Source organism: Lissotriton helveticus, chromosome 1_1 (assembly GCF_964261635.1).
Source record: "Lissotriton helveticus chromosome 1_1, aLisHel1.1, whole genome shotgun sequence".
Classification (NCBI taxonomy): domain Eukaryota; kingdom Metazoa; phylum Chordata; class Amphibia; order Caudata; family Salamandridae; genus Lissotriton; species Lissotriton helveticus.
In genome coordinates, this window is record NC_136057.1 from 948,330,590 (window position 1) to 948,354,627 (window position 24,038).

A 24,038-nucleotide genomic window follows, 5' to 3' on the forward strand; every position below is an offset into this window, starting at 1 on the left:
GTTGAGGTCAAAGGTCACATCTCCTGATTGGCACACCTTTATTGAGTATTTCGACATCTATCTTTTTCAGGAAACCAGGCTGGTGGACCCCCCTCTACTGAATATGCTGCTTAAATTATCATATTCCAGCTAACCTCGGGGGAAAAGGTCAATCCTCAGGGGTCTGACAATCTGGGTCCGCTAAGCAATCAGCTTTGATATCCAGGCACTCCAGGCTCAGAGTAAGAATATTCTTGCAATCAGGCTGAAGTGGGGTCAGCAAGGTGTTGTTGACATTTATAATGTCTGTGCGTGAGGATAAAAGAGGAGGAAGTCGGAAGTTTTAGCGGCTCTCTGCGATTTATTAGACCTGCACTCCTGGAGTTCCAACATCCTAATTGCTGGTGACTTTACTGTGTCTTTCGAGCCTCTTACCAATGAGAAATGTCATCTCACCACTGAGAAAGATGCTCAGTGGGGTATTCCAAAACTAGAATTAGCATCCATAAAAAAATAGCCGGATGTGGCAATTCTAATTAATTCCATTTGCCTGGAGAAAGGTCTACGGGCGGAAAACTGTAGAATTCCCTCTGATAAACATGGGACTAACACATTTAATAATGGCCACAGTGCTCGCCGCATAGACTATCTACTGACCAACTTGCAATTATGGCACACTCTTAGAGGTATGGTTGTGAGAGAGTGGTTAGAGAGCGACCACAACCCCCTATGTGCGACCTCTGATTTATTTCCACGGAGAGAACTTACACAGCCAGGTAGCAAACTGCTTACTCTTTGACGTAGTCCCCTCAAACGATAAGAGACGACTAAAATGGGTTAACATACTTGAGAAACCTGACGTTCTAGCTACTATTTTATTTATTTATTTATTTATTTTATTTATTTATTGTGATTTATATAGCGCACTATAACCCAGAGGTCTCTAAGCGCTTTGTTAGGATCAGCTAGACAATAAAGAGGATGCATCAGATTCCGATTAGCGGCGGTCCCACTCTTGCTGGAAAAGCACAGTTTTTAATTTCTTACGAAAGGGCATTAAGTTTGTCTCATTACGGAGTTCCAGTGGTAGTTTGTTCCACATGGCTGGCAGAGTATGTGAAAAAGCACGGCCACCCACCGTGGTCAGTCTGCAGCGCAGTTGAACAAGATAGATGGAGTCAGCCGATCTGAGCACCCTCCCGGGTTTATAGAGGGCCAAGCGTGATTTCAAATAGGTGGGTGCCCTCCCATAGAGAGCTTTATGGACAATGCAAAGCCCCTTGAACATCAACCTCTGCCTAACTGGCAACCAATGAAGTTCCCGCAGGAGAGGAGATGCCCTAGTGTTCCTCGGTTTCTTAAAAATGAGCCTAGCGGCATCATTCATAACCATCTGCATTCTGTTTAAAAGACTCTGTGGAAGTCCTATGTACAACGAATTGCCATAGTCCAACCTGGCTAGAATCATTGCAGAAACCGCACTCCTTAGTGTAGAAAAAGAGAGCAGCGAGGAAACTTTCCTGAGTTGTCGGAGAAGGCCAATGCAACTGCCCACCACAGCTATAACTTGTTTTTTCATGGACAGCTTACTGTCCACCTGGATGCCCAGGCTCTTGACCACCTCTGCCGGTTCCGGGGGCACGCCCAGTTCCCCAGGCCAGAAACGATCGCACCAAGGGTTGCCCGCGATAGTAATTGGCAACACCTCGGTTTTGTCCGGGTTGATTTTTAGGGAATTACTGGACATCCAGTTAGCAGTGCTTCTCAGAATGTTTTGCAATCTAACAAAAGCGTTCTGGCTATCATCCAATTGGATGATAATCTGAGTGTCATCAGCGTAGTTGTATACCTGACAGTCCATTTGATTAAGCATTAGAATCAAAGGCTGCAGGTATAAATTGAACATTAGGGGAGACAGAGCAGACCCCTGTGGAACTCCGCACGTGATCGAGGTTGCGGTGGAAAGCATGTCACCTAATTGCACTCTCTGCATTCTCCCTTGAAGGAAGGAGGTGAACCATGCCAATGCTGAGCCCTGAATGCCGAAATCCCTCATCCGCGACAAAAGTTGTTCATGACACACGGTATCAAATGCCGCGGAGAGGTCCAGCAGCACCAGGGCCCCCGGGATATTTTCATGGACATTGACGGTGCGATAGCTGAGCTAGAGGCTTTTGTGTCCAAATTTGCGGTTTCTGAGTCCATAATTGGCACTCATGATAATTTTTTTGCCCAGTTACGCACTCATTTTGTAAGACAATGTAGAGCTAAGGGCACTCAACCTAGGATAACGTGCCAGTGGTTCAGTGAGGAATGTAAAGCGGTGTGTAGATCCTTAGGGGATGCGATTAAAGAAGGGGACACCAGCAAAGTATGGTTTTTAAGGCAAACTTACAGGAGAGCCCAGGAAAAGACGAAGGAAGTATGGGATGAAAATAGATGGCAGGACCTCAGACTGGCATGTGCCAGCAATAGTTCCAAGCAGTTCTGGAATATAGTAAAGTGGGACAGGGGCGGCCAGCCATCACAGCCGCAAAATCACGTAACTCAGGACCAATGGGTTACCCATTTAAAACCCCAATATGCACGTAGCATAAATGAGAGTGAGATGGAAGAGCTCCCACATTGGCACTATCAAGGCACGGTTTTTCATGAGACTGATGTCATCACCCCCCTGGGAGCAGTAATGGGAGGAAAAGCAACAGACCCAGACAGTATCCCGGCCGATATAATTCTTTATGATAAGTCCAAATGGTGCTGCTATATAGTGCTGCTGGCTAATGCAACTGCCCAGGATGCACCAATCCCAGATTCCTGGAAAGGGGATGGGATTTTCCCTGTTTTTAGAAAAGGTGATAAATCACACCCTGGAAACTGTAGGCCTATAGGCCTAATTGATTCCCTGCAAAAGATAATGGGATGGTTAGTTCTAAACAAGGTGCAGGATTGGATAGACGAGCAGGGCTTTCTATCCCCACTGCAGGTGGATTTCTGGGCAAACACCAGTACTATTGACCAGGAGTTTCAATTCATCCTGCTTTACTAGAAGACGGTGGTCCTGGGCATGGGCAGCTTGTATGCTGCCTTTTTGGACCTCAAGTCAGCTTTTGACCTCATAGCAAACTATGGGTAGTACTGCAAAAGATGGGGATGTCCCGCGAACTGTTAACCTTCAATGCTAGACTTCATGAGGGCAACTATGCCCAAATTCGCTGGGGCGGCAAGGGTAATGTTACAAATCTCTTTCCCACCGAGAAAGGTTTGCGCCAAGGTTGTGTAATGGCACCAACACTATTTTCTCTGTTTATTGACGGAATTGCTAAATTTCGGGAGAGTAATCCTACTGATGCCCTAGCCCTAGCAGGTGTTAAAATTCCTATGTTAATGTTCGTGGATAACACGTTAATTATCTCAAAAACTTCAAGCGGTCTCCAGCAAGCTTTGCTACTTTATGAGGAGTTCTGTTGTTAACGGGGCTTGAAAATGAACGTGTCAAAAATGAAATTTCTGTCTTTTAACCATCATAGAGCATTTAGAGGAGGCATAGTGCTGAAAAAGCGACCCCTAGAACAAGTCACCGACTTTACATATTTGGGGGTCATTATGCGGAGGGACCTGAGCTGGAATCGGCAGCTTGATATAGCCTTGCTGAAGCACCGGCAATTACCTGGAATTTTGTAAACTGAGTTTAACACCTCTCTCACAAAACCAGTTAGTCCGGTTATTCAAAAATATAACATGAAAGTGGTCAGCTCTGCCCTATACGGGCCGAGCTATGGGGGTACGAAAATCTCTCCAAGTTAACTGCAGCAGAAAATGCGCTCCTACGCAAGATCACCAACCTCCCACTGCTTTATGATCTAGGCAGGAAGGTACTGGCCAACATAGCAAGACTGCATCCCTTACTTTATGGGTGGAGAATCTGGTGTACACCAGAACTGGTAACATATGCTGCAGGCCCTAAAGACCTAATCAGGGCAGACCGCTTCAACAAAATAAAATGGTTGCAGGAGGTCAGAGCATCCCTAATAAGTATTAGCATGGCATCACTATGGGAGAATCCAGCAGGTACCCCGTTCCCCCCCAAGGCAACCTTCAAAGTAAAGTATTGGGAACGGGTGACCCAAAATTCTTATAGGGATAGTAACACCTCTTCACTGACAGGAAGAATCCTAGAAGTCAAATCAGTCCCAAGATTGGTATAGTACTGGGATACGATAACTAAGTCGCATGATTGGAAGTTATACTTGCAATTCAGGGTAGGTTCATTACCAGTAAGATCATTTACAGCAGAATGGGGTAACCTAGGTGACGAATCCTGTCCCATTTTCTATGCCCAATCAGAATCACTGGCCCACCTGCTGTTTGTGTGCCCAGCATATGCTGCCCCTCGCCGAGCATGGCTGACACCAATTTGCAGTTCACTAGGCACCACAAGGACTGGCTTTGCACTAAGATTGCTGCGCTCTGAAACATCCACCCCTATTGTCATTGCACTGGCAAAGTTCCTGGGATGGACCTGGGCCATCCGATCAAAGGCACCCCTCGCAGACTGAAGGCCTGTATTTCGTATTATTCATTTGTATAGTTGTATATGGAGCTGGCAACTTGCACACTAGAAAGTGTAACATTGTTCTGGTATATTCGGGCATGTGCCAACTGATAGTGATGTAATTATTTGTGCCCCTGCATCATGTAACACAATGCATTGTAAAGTGCTTGGAAGGTGTTATAAGTATTAATATTTCCAGTCGTTTTAAACTGTATTAATTGTATTTTATCACCTTAGAGGTCAGATTTTAAACCTTTTCTTTTTTTTTAAAGGGGGGGTTTTAACCTTGTTCATACATGTGTCTTAAGAAATATTTTTGTATTATGCTTCGATGATATAATCTGTCAAATAAAGCTTATTTGTATGGATGGCTATTTTTAATTAAAAGCTTTAAAATCAAATATATTCAGTTCTATTGATTGGATTTTTGTTGTTTTGGTCTGGTTTTATTTATTAAATGAATTCCTATATTTCTAAACCTGGTGTGGGAACTTGTGTGTAGTATTTTCACTGTTTACTGTTTGAAGTGTTGCAAATATACTTTAAACATTGCCTCTAAGTGAAGCCTGACTGCTCTGTGCCAAGCTACAAGTGGGTTGAGCTCAGGTTAATTTGGAGTTTGCTTGTGCCTTACCCTGACAGAGATTGTGGTTGCTGCTTTACCACAGTTCACACCCAAGTCAACCACTAACCCAATTTTATACAGACGCATTCAACGTAAATCACCCCTGGGGCAATGCTAGAGCTGTCTATATCACCAGATTTGTGAATATGGTGGATATTATGCGTCAAGGAATTTTAGATCATCTCCTTCAAAAAGGTCTATCCTTCAAAAAAATGCTCTTGGATGACCACTCTGACCATCTAAATCACTTCTGATCCCAAATGGAGTCCTCAATTGTGCCAAATATTGCCCTGTGTGGATGAATCTATTGATCCTGCATTGTGTGCCGCATTCCATGAAGTCATCTCCGCAGATGGTGTGGGGCTACTCCACACTATACTCCAGCCCCGTCTATTTCCCACATGAGATCTTTCTCTCAGAGCCCAAAGCAGAATCGCAGTGAACAAGAGGACTAAGGGGCATATGTATGAAACTATTTCATGTTCGCAAACACTGAGAATCGCAGAAAAGCAGCGTTTGCGAATGCAAAATAGAGAAACGCGATGTACTCCACATTTTCACATCGCAAATTAGGAAATCGCTTTTTTGTAATTACTTAATTTGCGAGGCAGGAAATCTGTGAATATTTTTGCAAATTCGTAGTCTGCAATACGCAGGCTACGAAAATTGCAAATAAAGAAATCACAACATAAGAAATCGCTAAGGAATGTCTCAAAAAATCGCTAATTGTGAATCACGAAAATTCGCAAATTTGCACTGCAAAATTACCACCAAGTGAATGCCAGTGGTAACCAGGTGCAAGCTATATAAACAGGTCCACAATGCAATAGGGACTTCCACAATGGGAGCGCTATATGTGATAACCAGGAGGCTGAGAATTCGAGCAGCAGGACAGAGGAGGAGGCGACAGGAACAGATCTTCAGAGTGTGCGTCACTCTGTTACAACAGACTGAGCAGGAGATTCATGAGAAGTACAGGCTGGACACAAAGACCATTTTAGACCTGATAGAGGCGCTGAAACCCTATCTGGAACACCCAACACGCAACCATTCCCACCCATGTGCAGGTCCTGTACTCCCTGAACCTACGGGCCTCAGGGAGTTTTTAACGGGTGATAGCAGTGGCAGGTGGGGGTCTCACAGAGTTTCCTGTCGCTCTTCTTCTGTGCATTCTTAGATGCAATGCTACATCATCTACAACATCACATACAATTCCCCAGCACACATCAGGCATTACAGCAAACAAAACTGGACTTTTACCAGATTGCCTGATTCCCCCAGGTAATTGGCTGCATAGATGGAACCCATGTGGCTCTCACACCCCCAGCAACCAATGAATATGTCTTCAGAAACTGCAAATCACACCATTCCCTGAATATACAGGTCATCTGCAATGCCAAACATTTCATCAATGACATTGTAGCCAAATACCCAGGCAGAACTCACGATTCCTTCATCTTTAGACATGGTGGGATACACAGACATCTGAATTCTGACGAGTTTGGTGAGGGCTACCTGCTAGGCACATGCATGGCACACATCCCTACACACAGTACATATTTGGGGGGAGGGTCATTGACTCACCTCTTGTTTTCATCCCTGCAGGTGACAGTGTGTATGCAGTGCAGGACTTCATCCTGACCCCGTACCTAAATCCAGCCAATGCAAGGGAGCGGATATACAACCGTGCACACAAATCTACGCACTGTGTAATAGAGCAGATGTTTGGGATCCTCAAGAGCCATTTCTGCTGCCTACATAAGAGTGGAGGAGCACTCCAATACACATCTGAAACCTGCTGCAGGATTGTGGCTACATGTGCAATGCTCCACAATATAGCAATGAGAAAAGGATTCCCAATAGAACTGAGTGAGACAGATACATCGGACGATGATGGTCCAGCTCCCCCTGGTAGACCAGCAGTTGGAGTTGGGGCAGCTGCCGCACGGCAGAGATGGGCTCACAACACACACAACTACTTCTAGGTGAGTAATGATGACATGAGGCAAAGTACATTTTGTAGCAGATCTGTGTTTATTCACACCTTAAACTGCAGGATGGTAGTTTGTCACACAGTCTGACCAACACAATGAGTGTCGCTGTCCTTAGCACATGTTAGTTCCACAGTGCAGGTAGTCAGGAAAGTTTTGAGTCCTGTAGGAATGGGTTGCCTCACCCATTTGTGTGAAACATTATTCCAAATTCACTTTCTCCTTGAACGGACTGCTGCAGGCTGTTCTGGGGACTGATTGCCTTGGGTCCACAGGTGCTGCACCCTGTCTCTCACTGCGCCTTCTTGGATCTGGCACTGGTAAGGTGATACTGCTCCTACTGGATGCTCCTCACTCTCCCCTGTAGCCATGAGTGCTGTGCCACCTGCTTTTTCCGTCTGTAGTTGCTTAACAGCAGTGGTGACCTGCGCAAGGCCTTTGCAACATTGTGGCAGCAGTGGGACATCTCCACTTGCATGCTGACGCTGCAATGTGTCAGCTGGCTAGTGGCAGTGAACAGGCGGTTCACTGCCTTGGTGTAACTTTGCAGTCATAGGTTTGAGTGTTGACTAGCCCTGTGCCTGGCTGCCTGATCCATGTTTAATATTGCATAGAGTTCACGGACAGCACCTCCCATGCCCATCATGCCCTCCTCCATGTAGCGCAGGCTCTTGTTCATTCTACATAGCTGTCTGTTAATGGACCTCATTGATTTGTGTTGCAGGCGCTGAATCTGCAGCATGCTGGCCTCCAGTCCTGCATACACTGTGGCATCTTTATCAGTGGTGCAACTGGTCCTGGGCCTTGACCTGCGTCTGACTGCTCCGGACTCCCTATGTTGGGGTTTGTGCTGCTCACACTCCTGGGTGTCACGCTGCCCTGGCTCTGCCTCTCCATCCTCCTCCCCTGTGGACTGTTGTTCATCCTCCAGTGGTGGAGGTAGTGGCACAATGGTGCGCCTCCTAGCTTGAGCTGTGGATAGAAAGGGGAATATTGGATTTTATGACTTTGTCTGCATTTCTCACTCAATAAAGTGTTCTTCATTTGTATTGGCTACCTGCTATCTCTCACTTTTCCCCTGTACATGAATTCACATTCCCCATTTACATTGTTAGGTCTCATTGCCCCAATGTTATGCCTCTGACTACATCTTCCATGATGCATTGCTGTGTGTGCTGGAAGAAGTGGACCAGAGTGACATGTGTAGTTTGTGTTGGGTGCATTCCTGACTGTGTGATTGGGATGTTGATGTGTGCGGCTGCATTTGGCATGCTTCTTAACTTGGCTGGTGAATGCAGGTTCAGAGCTATCTATGTTAGCCACACCAATGACGCTCTCAGGCAGGAGGGTTGACTCCACCAACTCCTCATGGGGTGTTAAAGCGGTGGTACCCCCGGTCTTGTTGGCTTCCACCAGCATGGCTGCCACCTTCTCCTTCGACCTTTGGCGCATATCATTCCTGCGCTTTCTTAACTCCTCCACCGTGTGCTGGGTCACACCTACTGGATTCACCTTTTCCTAGATGTCCAGCCAGATTCTCCTTTTCCTGGACTCAGGTAGCTGGAGTGCCTTCTTGCCAAAAAACAGTTCATGGCTGCACACCATCTCCTCAATGAGCACCTCCTGCTCCATTTCACTGAATTTCTGTTTTCTTTTTCTTCCTGCACCCTCCTTGTCCTTCTGTTTGTCCAGGGACTCCATTGTAGCAGTTTCACTGGTGTGCTCACTCCTCTTCCTCTCCTCACAGCCTCGGATTCTGTCTCAGGCAATCAGGTGCAGCAAATCACTCCCACTTCCTGGTTGTGATGTCATCAAGCTGCACCTGAATTGCAGAATCCCTAAAATAGCGATTTCTTAATTGCGGAAATCACAAATAAGGAATTGCAAGTAGGTATTCTCAGAAATGGCTGCGATTTTTAAGGAATCGCAAACAGTTAGTGACTTTTTATTTACATCGCGATTAGCGATTCTCAAAATGCTATTTGCAAAAAATTGCATTTTGAGAATCACTAATCGGTGTTTTGATACATATGCCTCTAAGTACACTGTTTGTGAAAGTTGAACTGTAAATGCAATTCTTTTTTCGGCAGTAGTAAAACCCGTTCTGCAAGTCCACATGAAGTATGCCTGACTGGAAATATTTTTTCAATTGTGTGACCTTGATTCAAAAATATGTTCTATAAAATACCACTTTGAATGTATTTGGATCAGTTACTTACCCACATTCATCAAGTTTGCGCTGGAGTAAATTCCGAGAGCCAGGCAGGCTCTACAACAGCCACTTAAACAAATCTTTGCTAATTTAATTTGCACATTTAATTTGCACATGAGTAGCAAAAAGGTGCTCCAGGCCTTTCCGAGGTTCTTGGAATCTTCAGTAGCACAACTGGGGTAAACCAGTGCTGCTCAAGGGCATCTCAAAAATTCCTTCAGAATGAATATTTGTGAATATTTTTCTCTCACCATGGGCCACGAATAGCAACATTACAAGTTTTAATTCTTCAAAATATGATTGTGCAAGGTACAAAACTAGTTTGAAAGTCTGATGGTCATTCTGACATGGAGAATGGCTTTTGTAATCCCTATAGAATCAGGAGGCGTGAGTGTCATCTGCCTACTGTCTGTGAGTTTTAATAGTACGTGTTAATGAGGCTGCAGATGATACTCCTTCTACAACAGGTGATGGAAACAATACGCCAGTAGGTGCTCATAGAGGAGGTGCGCACGTGGGTGGAGCTAACGTAGATCCTGCAAGCGCATGTCCAGAGAGTAGCATCACAGTGAGAAGCTGCTCAGCGAGCTCGAGGAAGCCACAAAAAGTTAATAATACAATACCTCATGTATCGCTTCCTTTAATGGTGCAGCCTACCCTGAAACTAGCTCTGAGAGTGAAGAAGCATCTATCTTCAATATTAATTGTGACAGACCCCTACAAGTTGGTGGAAGAAGAGATAAAAGTCAAGATGGATACTAAAGATTAAGGGGGGCAAGGAAGGGTGGCAGTGAGTGCGTCCCAGGTGAAGTCTACCTCCCTTATAACAGTACCAAAGTACAGGGATGGAGGGAGGGGCATTGACTATGTTCCTTGGTTACTTCCCGATTTCCTCCACATAACCATACAGCATTCCAAGATTACAAAGGATCCCTACAATTTTAGGAAAAACCTCAGATGAGGCTAGAATTGCAACAGTGCTTTTATTAACTAGTTACTGAGGGCGCTAATGTCCACCGAAGTTGGCCTAGGCTACAACAGCAACTAGGCTATTATCAACCAGCAACTGGGGATGCTAATGCCCACAAAGCAGGCAAAAGCAAAAGCCAATTTGCCACAACAGACTCCCAGGGATGACAATGCTTTAAAGACAGCTAGACACATGTTTGCAAATGAAGTAATGGAAACATGCCCAACCAAAACAGAATAGATGAGAATTAACAGTGGCAAACAAACTGAATAGGAATTGCCCGCTAATTACTTAAACAGGTTTCCAGATGTATATTGGTGACATTCTGCCTTTTAACTGCTTCTGCAAGTTGTTGGGCTTCTTTTGTTGAGATACTGAACTGTACATGAGCAACTACTTACTGTTACTGTCACAATACCTAGTCATCATCATCATCATAATAAAGTTATTTGATTTAGAAGTCATAAAATCACCTAGCACAATACAGAATTTCAAATGCAATATAAATGATACATCAATAAAAACAAGCCCCCCCTTGCCCAACTGTCAGAAGGCAACAATCATCCATAATGCTTCTGAATGGAAAGTGCCCCTCTTTTAAACTTAGAACAGCTGGACAGATTGCAGGAGAGTCAAGGGATAATAAAAAGCTAAAACCATCTTGGTGTGAGCTAAAATAAGTTGACCTCGAATTATGGAGTAAAAAAGTTGATCTTAAGGTTTTGTAAAGTACACAGAAAAGTAAAAAGGGCAATGTACATTGTCTAGAGGTATTATCGCAGGGGTATGGTGGTAATGCTCAAGCCTCCACCTTGGCAACAAGAAAGAATCTAGACAGAGCATAGTTAGATAAAATCTGTATTGGGGGTGTAATACAAAAAAGTAGATACAATTGCATCTCTTGACTAGGAGGGACATCAGCATGGTTTTTCGGGAGAATTTGCTGAGGGAGTTGTTACCGAGAACTAAACTGTGCCCTATCAACATACACTGTCTTTTTTTCGACTCTGTCTGTGGGAGAAATATGACATGGGTCATCAAACAGTCAATTAAGACCCAGGTCACTGAGCATACACTTTATAGCCAGGAAATATTTCAGCGTTATCCAAGGTCAAGCAGTCCTGGAGAATGTGCTTTGAAAATTCTAGTTCCAGTGTCGGCCAAATTTTAGCCCACAATACCATGGGGACATACCTAAACAATCTACTACACGGTTGAATTCCTCCTTGGTGTGACAAAAGGAGGTTGGAGAACCTGAGGGATCATCAAAAACCTCCTGAGGAAACTGATCTCTGCGACTTGGTGTTTAGAACAATTACAATACCCCACACCTTCGCCCTGTAGGTGGCGAATGAAAGACACTTGGCTTTATAGATAGTTATCATTTCCCTTACAGGTCAATGGACTAGATTAGCTGTGAAGCAAAAAAGTGTTTTATTCGCTCTATTTGTTTGTTGCACACTTAGGACCAACACGGGGTCCCTTTTTAACTGTGCATTAAATAGGATCTTATTAACAACAGAAAAGAGAGAAAGGGTACTTAAATATGTGTAGGGAGGAAACTCCTGGTCCCCTTATAAATATATTCAACAACAACTGGAAGAGTAACTCCGTGAGACTTTATAAAAAAGTCTCTGAATACAAATGTATTTTGGTGCACGTAGTGCCCAACCAACCTGGGACATGGGTAGTCCTTTAAGAAGACCCCTCACTCACCAACCTGGTTGGTGACATGCTTCATTATCGGGGTCCCACCCCGAAGGCCGAGTGCCAACAGGGTGTGCTTCGACACCTGATTACAGTGGAGCGGGTATTTTTTCTTTTATATGTGCAGTGGAATATTAACGTAAGTGGTTTAAAAAGTGTCCAAAGCTACTCGTAGACTTTATTCCGGAGTGATTGGACACCAGGTAAAAGTCAAGTGAGACGGGGCTCCATTCAGGTTACCAAGTAGGTGAATTCACCTCCAGGATCAAGCCACAAATTACGTGAGCGATCCGCCATTGGAACTGGGACGCCCATGAAGCTAATATTTTGAACGCTTCTAGTTTATTTCCAGAATAAGGAGGAAGACTATTACACAATTTTTCTGGGACCACAATTTTGTGATTCCAATTGACACAGTGATGGGTAGGGCACGCCTTAGCGTGTGTGCACCACCCAGTTCACACAGATTGGTCCTGACGAAAATCTATAATACTACGATGGTTGAAACATGTAGACCCAATTTCTAAACACATAACACACGACGTCAATTTTAATACACTATACATCAATGTAACACCAAACCCTACCTAACTAGACAAAGGTGTCTCACTTTACTTTTACCTGGTGTCCAGTCACTCCGGAATAAAGTCTACGAGTAGCTTTGGACACTTTTTAAACCACTTACGTTAATATTCCACTTGAAGTGCTTTCTGCAGACTCATTGCTGTCCTTGTTAAAGTGACAGCATCATCTGCATATAGGAACATAGGAAAAAAAGATCGACAACCCTCGGGTAGTCCAATTATTTTTGCAATAAGTGGGCTTCAAAGGCATTTATATAAATAAGGAACAAAAAAGGGGCTAAATGCATCTCTGGACGGGCGTGACTAAGATGGCGGCGTGAGCAGACGTACTGCTCCGGAGCTCCCGCCAGGCGGCCTGTATTAGCACTGGCTTTCTGGCTGTTCCTGCAACTGTCGGCCAAAATCTCCAGGGTGGAGTGGTCCTGGACTAACAGAGCAGCATTTTGAGGCGGTGGAGGCCGTTGGAGGGGCGTTTCAGCTCCGGACAGAGGGCAGCCCGCTTCCGCGGCTAGTGTGAGAAGGAGAGGCAAGAGGCCCGAGAATCTGCACATCGCCCCTGCTGGGCCGGTGAGCCCGAGAGCCGGCGCCGGAGCTGTGGGCTACGCTGTGGCGGTCCAGACTGTGGCGGTCTGATGATCCTCCTGCGGCTGAAGCTTGAAGTGGCTTAGAGGGACCTGGCCTGGGCTGCCATTTTGTGGAGGGCCCGAGGTGCCGGGGTCGGCCGAGTGAGGAAAGGCCTGAAAAGCGGCATGCTGTCACCGATGGCCGACGAGCACAGGAGTCGGCAACAGAGCTTTAGCTCTCACCTCGACGGCCCAGATTGTGGTAGATTGGTGACCCCCCAGCGGTGGAGACTTGGAGGGGTGCTGGGGGATTGAGCCTGGACCGCCATTTTGTGGAAGATCCGCCGCACCTGAGCCAACGCAGACACGAATGCGGGTCCTCCGGTGACACCAGCGAGTGGGAGGCCCTGCAGAGTGGTGGCGGAGGAAGGGTCTGGTGATCCCCTCTGTGGCGACGACGGTCCAGCGGGTGCGGTGGCGTGAGGGCATCTGGGAGCACCGGTTTGCAGGGGACCCGAAGCCGGGCCTATTGTCTGGTCTGCTTGGTGGCGGCTGAGGTCCATGGAGGAGCCCGCTGGTTGAAGCTCATTTACACCACCGGTGAGTGGGGCTGCAGAAGACTTGGAGGCAATGGAGGAGCAGTGGAGGTTGGGGTGCCCGGGGCGAGAGACGGCCTGCCTTGTGGAGCGGCCTGGCAGGCCTCATCAGTGATTTGCGGGGGCTGACCAGCGGCTAGGACACTACTTGACTGTCTACAGGGCAGGGCTCCTGGCAGAGTGGCTAAGAGGGAACTTGTGAGCACATAGCCGGGTGCCGGGAGGCGGACTAGCGGACTGGAGCACTACTCTGTGGGGGTGCCACCCTCTGGGCCTGGATTCTGGAGTGGAAGGATACGGCTTGCAGCGCTGGTGGGGGAAGCAGTGTCAGCACAATCCCGAGGCCCCCACTGCAATTCGAGTAGCGGTTGGGTGCCACAAGGTCAGAGACTCGCAGCTTGTGGCCAGAGGAGTGGCCCCCCTTTTTTTTTTTACAGAACGTCGAAATCGGGAATGATTTATTACCGCCCCCACAACAACATCAAAATGTAGCAGTGTCTGGGCCCCCCGCCGCACACCACACAAGTAAGCTGTTTATAAACGCGAACGCACCAAAAGTATGAAAGTCGGGTACCGGGTTTAACCTGGGACTAATGTTCAATACTTTCATTCATAGAGAAAGAAATTGGTGGAACCCGCATGTCCAAAGGCTACTCAGAGTTAGTACATTAGCAGAAGAAAAAGAAATAACAAGTAAGTGCGAGCGCACCACAAACTGACACGCCAAACACGTAATTAAGTGTTAGAATTCCGCATATTCATAACAATCACCAACCTTTAACTCCATTTAGGCAATGGTGAAAAATCCAGTTTACCAGATGCCCCCTCATTGAGAACAGCAGTCCACAATACCGAGATATAAGGTAAAAACGTCTATAAGTTTGTCTGGTAGACGAAGTAAGTTAAAAAGTTTGAAAAAGGAGATACTGAATGTCCCTTAATTTCACACCACAGGTAAACAGCCCAGCCCTGAGGAAGAACCCTATTAACTAAAAGAAGGGTTTGGAAACGCGTCGGCTACTTGGCTGTCTAAAGTGGCGCACAATACCATAGGGCAATATATTTAAAAATTCACGAATAAGCTGAGGTGTACATGATTCACCTGTTGTTGTTTTTCATGAAATAGTGAAAGTGTAACCATTCATGAATTTCTTCTGATTTGTTTTTTTGTTCTTGTTTGACTCATACCGCAAGGACAGTTTATTGTTGAATGTATGAAATATTGTCTCTAATGTAAGAGGAATGTCTCATCCTCTGTTTAAAATGTAAATATGTTTTGAAAGTTTGACATAATGACAAATGCACACCTTCTGGAAACAATGAAAGGAAGGGATACACCAGTTGAATAAATCAGCTCTGGTGGTGATAACTCGTGTCCTGGCACTTTTTCTTCTTTATTTTTTCTTCTTTATTGTGGAGCGGCCTGGCAGGCCTCATCAGTGATTTGCGGGGGCTGACCAGCGGCTAGGACACTACTTGACTGTCTACAGGGCAGGGCTCCTGGCAGAGTGGCTAAGAGGGAACTTGTGAGCACATAGCCGGGTGCCGGGAGGCGGACTAGCGGACTGGAGCACTACTCTGTGGGGGTGCCACCCTCTGGGCCTGGATTCTGGAGTGGAAGGATACGGCTTGCAGCGCTGGTGGGGGAAGCAGTGTCAGCACAATCCCGAGGCCCCCACTGCAATTCGAGTAGCGGTTGGGTGCCACAAGGTCAGAGACTCGCAGCTTGTGGCCAGAGGAGTGGAGGTAGGGGAGCGCTGCACTGGTGCAGGAGGCCCGGGGGTGCTAGATGGTGGAGAGCAAGGACGGGCTGAAGCGCGGCACGGCGGTCGGCACATTGGAGGATAGGAGGTTCGATATTTGAGTGGTGGTGAAGGGAGAGTACACTGGGGAGCACATGATGACCTGCTCTTGGTAAGGAGAGAGCCAACTTTGAGCTTCCTTTCTACAGGCCTCTGCTGATGGATGCCTGCAAAGTTCGGCGGACTCCTTCGGGGAAGGGGACTGTCCTGCATAGCTCAGAGGACCCCTCGTGGGACACAGGGTGTGGTGGCAGGGAGTTTACAGTGTGTGCTACAGGGACTCTGGGGACTCCTGAAGCACCCTCCAGAAAGGAATTTGACCGAGGTGTAGTTGGGTGCCTTGGAGGGGCGCCAAGAGGTGGAGAGCGTGGTGCTTGTTGGATGCTACTCTAGGGCCCCAGGAGAACAGAACAGCAAGTACTGTGCTGGAGACATTGAGGTTGGTGGAGGGCCCCACAGAGAGCCTGTGGATGAGTGTGCCACTTCATTGGGGGAGTCTGGAGTGTAATAGCACGGAGGCAGGTGGCTCAGGGCATTGGTGGGGTGTGTGAGGGGTGGCGGCGGAGGTCCTCATCTGGAAGACGAAGAGGGGCCTGGGCCTTCCGGTACCGTGGACTGCCGGGTCCACTCATTCCCTAATGTGGAATAAAACGTAACTGACAGACGTGGTCGCCCTGTTGTGCATTGGGGCGGCGGCCTAGTGGTTAGGAAGTGCATATGCAGCTATTAGGTCCTGTGGGGTCTGGAGTGTGACATGTCCACATTCAGAGGACGCAAGAACAAAACATTGAAAGATCTATTTGCAAAGACCCAAGCGAATCAACAATCAGCGGGCATGGCCTCAGGCATGGCTCAGCCCGTCTGTGGAAGGGAGGAAGGAGCAGAAGGATCACCAAGGCCTTCTTGGAGTCGATGTTCGTCGCTGAGGGAAGACATTCACACTTTTTAGAAAGAATTCCCTGAAGAAATAAAAGAAGTTCACAGAGAAGTGGATATCATAGGTGAGCGAGTTGCGGAGCTCGAGGACAAAAGACTCATTTGGAGGACCTGGAAAATCGTTCCCGGCGACATAATATACGAATTCGAGGGGTGAAACTCCAGGAAGATATGAGGGACCTCTTCAAATACATGAAGGAACTCTTCAATCACATTTGAGGGAAGCCTCTGGAGTCTGAACTTCGTCTCACTAGAACACACAGAGTGGGCCCGCCTCGTGCCCCCTCCTCTCCCTCGCCGGACATCCTAGTCTGTATACAAGACTTCCGCACTAAGGAAGAAATACTCGAAAAAGCCCATCCGATGCATCCACTGGCATTCGGGGACCAATCACCAGTCCTGTACCAGGATTTGTCGGCCTTCACCCTGCAGAAGCGCAGAACCTTCAAGCCTGTCACTGCCCATCTCCAAGAGCGCAACATTGCATACAGCTGGGGGTCATCCGTTTCACCTGGTGTTCCGAATTAATAATAAACTTTATCAGCTCCGATCCCTGACTGAGGCCTGTCGATTGTTGGGCATAGATCCCCCTACCGAAGAGGCTGAAGTGGTTAACCCCTCGGCGGAAGTACATGACTCTAAACCCTGATGGCATCAGCAGGGTCGGTGGTGGAGTGCTCGGAAGCCTCTAGCAGCAGAAATCTTGAAGGGGCAGTGAGCCGCAGTGGAAGCAGTGTCCACGGAATTATCTACGTCCTATCCTGGGGGAACGCACGACAGCATTGGGACAATTGCTTGTTGTGAATGTATCTAGGACCCTAATTAAATATCCCCGATTCATGCCCTTATATGGTGATAACGAAACATATCCTTATAAAGGCATGAGAATCATGTCCATACTTAGTCATAGCCCATGCAGTCCAAATACGGCAAGGCTACTCCCATAGACTCCTAGAAAGTACAACGCGTTCTTTAAACAAACCAAGCCTCCAGCAGCCCGGGAAATCCCCCTGCTTTTGTTTTGATTTGCACAAGAACTCATGGGGGCAGATTTATGAGGCTCATGCTCCTCCTTGCGCCGCAATTGCGTCACGTAATGTGACGCAACGGTGGCGCAAACAATGCGCCCTATTTACAACGTGACGCATCTAGGAGATGCATCACGTTGGAAACCCCTGCGCCATAAGGAGGCGTTCCTGCGCAGGGGGGGGCGTTCCTGCGCAGGAACGCCTCCTAAAAGTGGCTGAGTGAAATCTATGAGATTTCACTCAGTCACTTTCTACGTCAATTCCTTACGCCTGCTTGAAGCAGGCGTAAGGGTGACGCACCATACATTGAATAGGTGGCCCCTGTGTATTGCAGGAGTCATGTCGCACTTGCGACATGACTCCTGCAATGCGCCGCCCTGTGCCGAGAGATGCGTCACGCATCCTCACTGCCTTGCACCATGGTGCCCCGCATCATAAATGCGACGCACCATGGGTGGCGGAGCAGTGGCGCACTGTGGCGCATGTTAACTGGCGCATCCCTGGGTATGCGCCAGTTAACATAAATCTGCCCCTTCGAGTCCAGAAAGAAATGTTAGTTCTTAGTGACGTCTTATGTCCAACCTTACGTCAAACCCGGCACCTTCCAGGTAAAAATATACCAATGTTGCCTTAAACAAACACACGGTGGTTTGGAGCAGAGCAGCTATCTACTTGCTCGACGCCCAGCTGATGCGAGTGCTGAAGGAAGCCGACCCTCCCATTTGACGCACTGAGAGAGACGCTGTCTTTTCTCCTGCCGAGAAATTCCAGCTCCGGTGTTTCCAGTCACCCTTGCGGGTTGCTGGGAGATCGAGTCCTGAGACACGAGATACAAGACCTCCTTCATTCTATTACCAAGGTACGGAGCTGACTAAATCCTTGAGAGAATTCTTGATTCAGATTCTTGGCAAAAAACCAACTTAACTTAAACTGCAACTTACTTACTCCTTCCCACGTATTAGGCTTAGGTCAGGTACACCGGGGTAGGCATATCTTAGAAGCACCAGTTGAGTACGTTAGTCAATGTTTTTATGTATGTATATATTTTATCCATTTTAAAGTATCATATGGCTAAGAAACCATATCTATGCTTTTACAGTATTATTTCATAATACTACTTTTACTATATGCACTTTACTTCATGATAAGTATTGCAATTGTGGCAACTCACTTCTCTTGCATGAGAAAGAAGACTTCTCAATAAGACGTCTCTCTATTTCTCTGCAGTCCTGGTGAAATTAAGAATGCACGATTGACTGAGTGAAATAGGTATCTATTGTTTTCACATGACTCTAGAGATATACTCTTTATTCTCAGGGAGCAAAGTTGTCATGTTAATGCGGTTGTCAGAAGCTAATCCCTTCTTGTCTATTCAGGGAAATTAACACCTCCTTGTTTACTCGAGAAAGTTTCTAGTGACCTCTGAGCTAGCTGGCAAACCTAATTAAGTCTAACATAGTCAGTAGAGACCTAGATGACCTCAGTCCTACGTCTAAACAATTGTTTATGTTATTCCAATGCGCAGAGCCTATTGGGAATATAGGAACTACGGTATACAACTGTTACCACGCATTTTTTACAACGCAATACCATAACCACGCATCTTTTACAACGCAAATACTTTTACCACGCATACATTTACAACGCATACTTTTACAACGCATGTACTTTTACAACGCATGTACTTTTACAACGCATTTTGTATGTTTTTTGTTTGTTAATGTAGTGTTAATTTAAAAGTAATTTATTTTAAAAAATGTATGTCTTATTGGTATTTTTTAAAAATTACAATTTAAAATATTTGAGTATTTTGCGTTTATAAGATTAATTTTTTAAGTTATGCAAAGTAATATTTTAAAAAAATAATATGAGTATCTATGTATTGTTATTTGGTATATTAATTAATTTTTTTATTATTTTGTAAACATTTAATTAATTATTGATTAGAAATTATGTTATAATATAATATAAAAAATTATTAATTGTGAAATATTTTCATCAATTTTTAATTATTAATTCTTTTAAAAATATATTATTGTTTGTAAAGTATGTTTTAATATATGAATACATGAATTAAAAAATATATATTTAGAAATGGTATGTAATAAGTTCAATTTTTATGAAAATTTGAGTATGTATTTAAATACTCGAGTATTAATTTTAATACTCAGGTATTAATTTAAAAAAAAATCGGGTATTTGGTTATTACGTTGTAGTTTTATTTACATTTTTTAATACACTTCCCCACCCAAAACCCCTATTTTCCCTGCATCCCGTTCCAGGTTTTATTGTACAAAATAAAAAAATATATATTTGATTTGCGTTGTAATGGTATGCGTGGTAAATGTTTTCGTTGTAATAGTACTTTTCTATTTATTCTGCTATATTGCGTTGTAATAGTACTCGTTGTAACAACATGCGTTGTAATAGTAATTGCGTGGTAAAAAATGCGTTGTAAAAGTATGCGTTGTAAAAGTACGCGTGGTAACGTCATATATCCAGGAACTACACTACATGCTTCTTTAGTTATTCCCGGGCCGTTGGCGGGAGGGGGCTTGTCAGAACTTGATGGACTGTCCCAATTTACTGTTTTCTCAATCATCTACGGATGGTGGACAATGTGTCTTTGTTCTTCCTTTTTTTCTATGGTGGGTTTTTTGGGTGGGGGTTGTTGGGGGAGGTTTGTAATGTTCCTTGTCCACCTTCCTTCTAGGGCTGCAAGGGGTCTGTGCCTTGGGGGCTCTCTGGAGATGCACTGTTCTTGTGCATTGATAGTATCAGCTGTGGTGTTGTTACTATTGCTTTAACTGTACTCCCTTGTTTGAATGCTTAACACTAAGCTTAAAGTAATCACATCGAATGTTGAGGTCTTAACAACCCAGTGAAGCGCAAGGCGATCCTGTTGTGTTTAGAGCACTCCCAAGCAGATATTTGTCTCCTACAGGAGACGCACCTTTTGTCGAAGGACTGTCACCGACTCCGGTCAGGAAAGTTCCCCCTTCAGTTTTTTTTCCTTAAGCCATCCGAAGACTGCGGGGGTTGCTATCCTGGTGGCTCAAAAGTTTAAGGGTAGAGTCCTTCAGAAAGATGCTGAGATAAAAGGCAGACTGCAGACCTATAGATTATTACTTGGTGACTTGCGGATCACTATTGGGTCAGTGTATGCCCCTAATGACGGCCAGGAGCGCTTCTTCCACTCAGCTCTTACAGAGGCTACCACAACACCAGACCGCTGCATTCTTTTACGGGGAGATCTAAACCTGGTCCTAGACAACACCTTAGACAGATCATGCAGAGCACGCATCAGACAGGCATGCTCTCCTCTGAGGGACTGACCCGGTGACAGGATTTGGGATTAAGCGAATTATGGCATCGTTTCCACCCTAAAGAATGTGAATACTCTTATTATTCCAATGCACAATTAGATTATCTGCTGGCGACTGCACCCTTACGCGCACTGACGACGGAGGTGGATATAGGAGTCGCCTCCCTCTCTGATCACGCCCCAGTAACGGCTGTTTTTTCATTTCCTCCACTCCATCACCCCATTAGGACATGGCGCCTTAGAGACACATTACTACACCGCAAAGATGTGGTCACAGCAGGTCATTACTGACTATACCGCTCACAACAGTAACACTGACACCACGCTCACTACACAAGGGGCTGTGCTGAAGGCAGTGGTAAGGGGATAGTTAATCACTATCTCGGCCGCAGATAACATTGAGCACAGATGCAAAAGAGAGGAGCTCACCCAAAAGGCTAGAGGATTGGAGCAGATAGGGTGTGGAGACAACTTAAAGCAGTGCACCAACAATAGCAGCCATTGATTAGGATAGGGCAGAATTCGCAGCCTTGCAGCTAAAACATGCATTACACCGGGGGGGAAAGATGCGGGCGCTTGCTGGCACATAAATTGCGCGAGTCTAGACAGCAGCAACAAATGCAAGAGATTCTCCGACAGGATGGTGGATGAGTCACGGAGGACAGGGACATTGCTGCCGCATTTCGGGACTTTTACGCTGACCTGTATACTAGCTCTCCACTAGAGAGCGCGGTTAGAAAGGTCTTCCTCGACTCTGTCCCGCTTCCAGCGCTAACTAAAGATCAAGCCAAATATCTCTATTTTCGACCGGAAGAGGTTATCTCCGCCATCTTGCGTCTTAAGCTGGTTAAAACGCAGGGCCGGATGGCTTTCCCGCTGTGTTTTACAAGACATTTTGTGCACAACTCGTCCCTATTCTCACCCGCCTTTTTAACACCTTCTCAGAGCCGTGCGCGATTCCAGGGGATCTTTTGGAGGCCTCTATAGCAGCGATTCCCAAACCAAGGAAGGACAAATCGAAGTGTGGGGCATACCGCCCTATCTCCCTCCTTAATGTGGATCTCAAATTATATACTGGGATTCTGGCTTCCTCCCTTGCACCAGAATGCCAAACTTCTGACAACACTAAACGCGCCTTGCATCTTATTGAGAAAGCCACACGCACTCAGGGGGAGTACATGATGTTGGCTATCGATGCCGAAAAGGCGTTTGATAGGGTCCACTGGCCTTACCTAGAGCTAGTCCTGGAGAGAATGGGGATTGGCATGAAATTTCGCACATATGTGCTAAATTGCTACAGGTTCCTGAGGGCCACGGTTCGAGTCAATGGGGTCATATCTCCCAGGCTCGCCATTGAGAGAGGCACTAGGCAGGGGTGCCCCTTGTCGCCCCTGCTGTTCGCTCTTTAGATGGAGCCATTGGCGCAGAGGTTGAGACTCAACCCACGGGTTACGGGGATCAAATTGGTGGATATGTCCTCTACGTGGATGACGTCTTGATTTCGTTATCTAACCCACGTGAAGCGTTGTCTGCATGCCTGGAGGATCTAGATTTTTTCACATGGTCTGCCGGGTTCAAAGTGAATATGGAAAAGTCGGTGGCCTTGGACCTGTCATTAGAGAAAGCTACTCAGGACCATTTGCAAAGCTTGCTCACCATTTAATGGGCGACAAAGGCAATCCCATATTTGGGGATCCAGTTACCTCCCTCCCTTACGGAAACACGTATCAGTAACTATACCGCACTATGGCAGAAGATCCGACGGGAACTGGGGCGGTGGAAACATTACTCTTTGTCATGGTTAGGCAAAGTAGCCACAGTTAAGATGACAATCCTTGCACAGATCCTATACCTGTTTCGTACTATCCCTCTCAAACCTTCGGCTGGCTGGATTCATCAAACACAATCAGAATTGGCTCAGTTCATATGGAACGGTCGGAAACCGCGTCTGAAGCTGAGGCTGGTGACACTTCCCCCGGAGGGGGGGGAATCGGGGTCCCAGACCTATTGCTCTACTTCCAAGCTGCTCAATTGCGTCATTTGGTGGAGTGGAGCCGGTGGGAGTCAGAGAAACATTGGTTATTCCTGGACCTGGCAGTGGCGGGTAGACCCCTGCAGGAAATTCAGTTTCTGCGCAAACAACATAGATCCCCTAACTTATAAGCTTCACTTATCACAAGGGTTCCCATGGAGATTTGGGATCAAACCAATATTAAACATGAACTAACCACATTCCCATCCCCGCTTACCCAACTGATGGACAATCCAGACTTCACTCCGGTTATGGATACTGCGGCTTTTGAGAGGTGGCGGCCCTCGGGGTGCCGCTTCCTGTATCACATGTATTCAGCTGCGGGAATCATCCCCTTCTCCCAATTCAAGCAGGACTACGGCATGCCAGAATCGGAGAGGCTGCATTATCTACAAGTACGACACTGGGCGCTCAATGACCAGGTCCGTCCCGAGGCGAATAGACACCTCCTCCCCTATGAGCGCTGCCTTATCACTCGTAAGACGGACAAAAAGCTGATATCCGACTTATACAAGATGCTACAGGTCAGATTTGCTCACAACTACAGCTCCAGGAGAGTGCGCTGGGAGAGGGAATTGAGTAGGTCACTCAGCCATAAGGAATGGGAAAGCATCTAATATAGGGCATAACACTCTGCATATTACATGGATCTCACGGACACCCTTACTAAGATTGTAACCTATCGGTATTACACTCCTGAGCATATCCATGTCATGAACCACACTAGGGATGCAGGTTATTGCAGGGGCTGTGGGCAAGTGGGCACCCTGGTACCCCTCATTTGGACTGCGTTCACCTTCAAGCTTATTGGAAACAGATATTAGACGAAGTAGACAGGCATTTCGACACAGAGATTCTAAGATTCCCCTCATATGTTCTCCTGTGCCTCCCAAACCCTCTGACTTACCCACTGTGCTCCTGCAGAGGCCGCCTGATAGCTATAGCACTGGGTTCAGCAATGCAAAATATACTTTCGCACATATCCACGTGTTATCCCGCCCCCATGCCACCAACACATTCCACAGTTGATCATGATTGACCTACTTAGTCATTGTTTGGCAAACCAAGAGAAAAAGAAAGAATACAAGGACAATAAATGATTGCCTCTCAAGAAACATTTTTTCCAACAAGCAGTG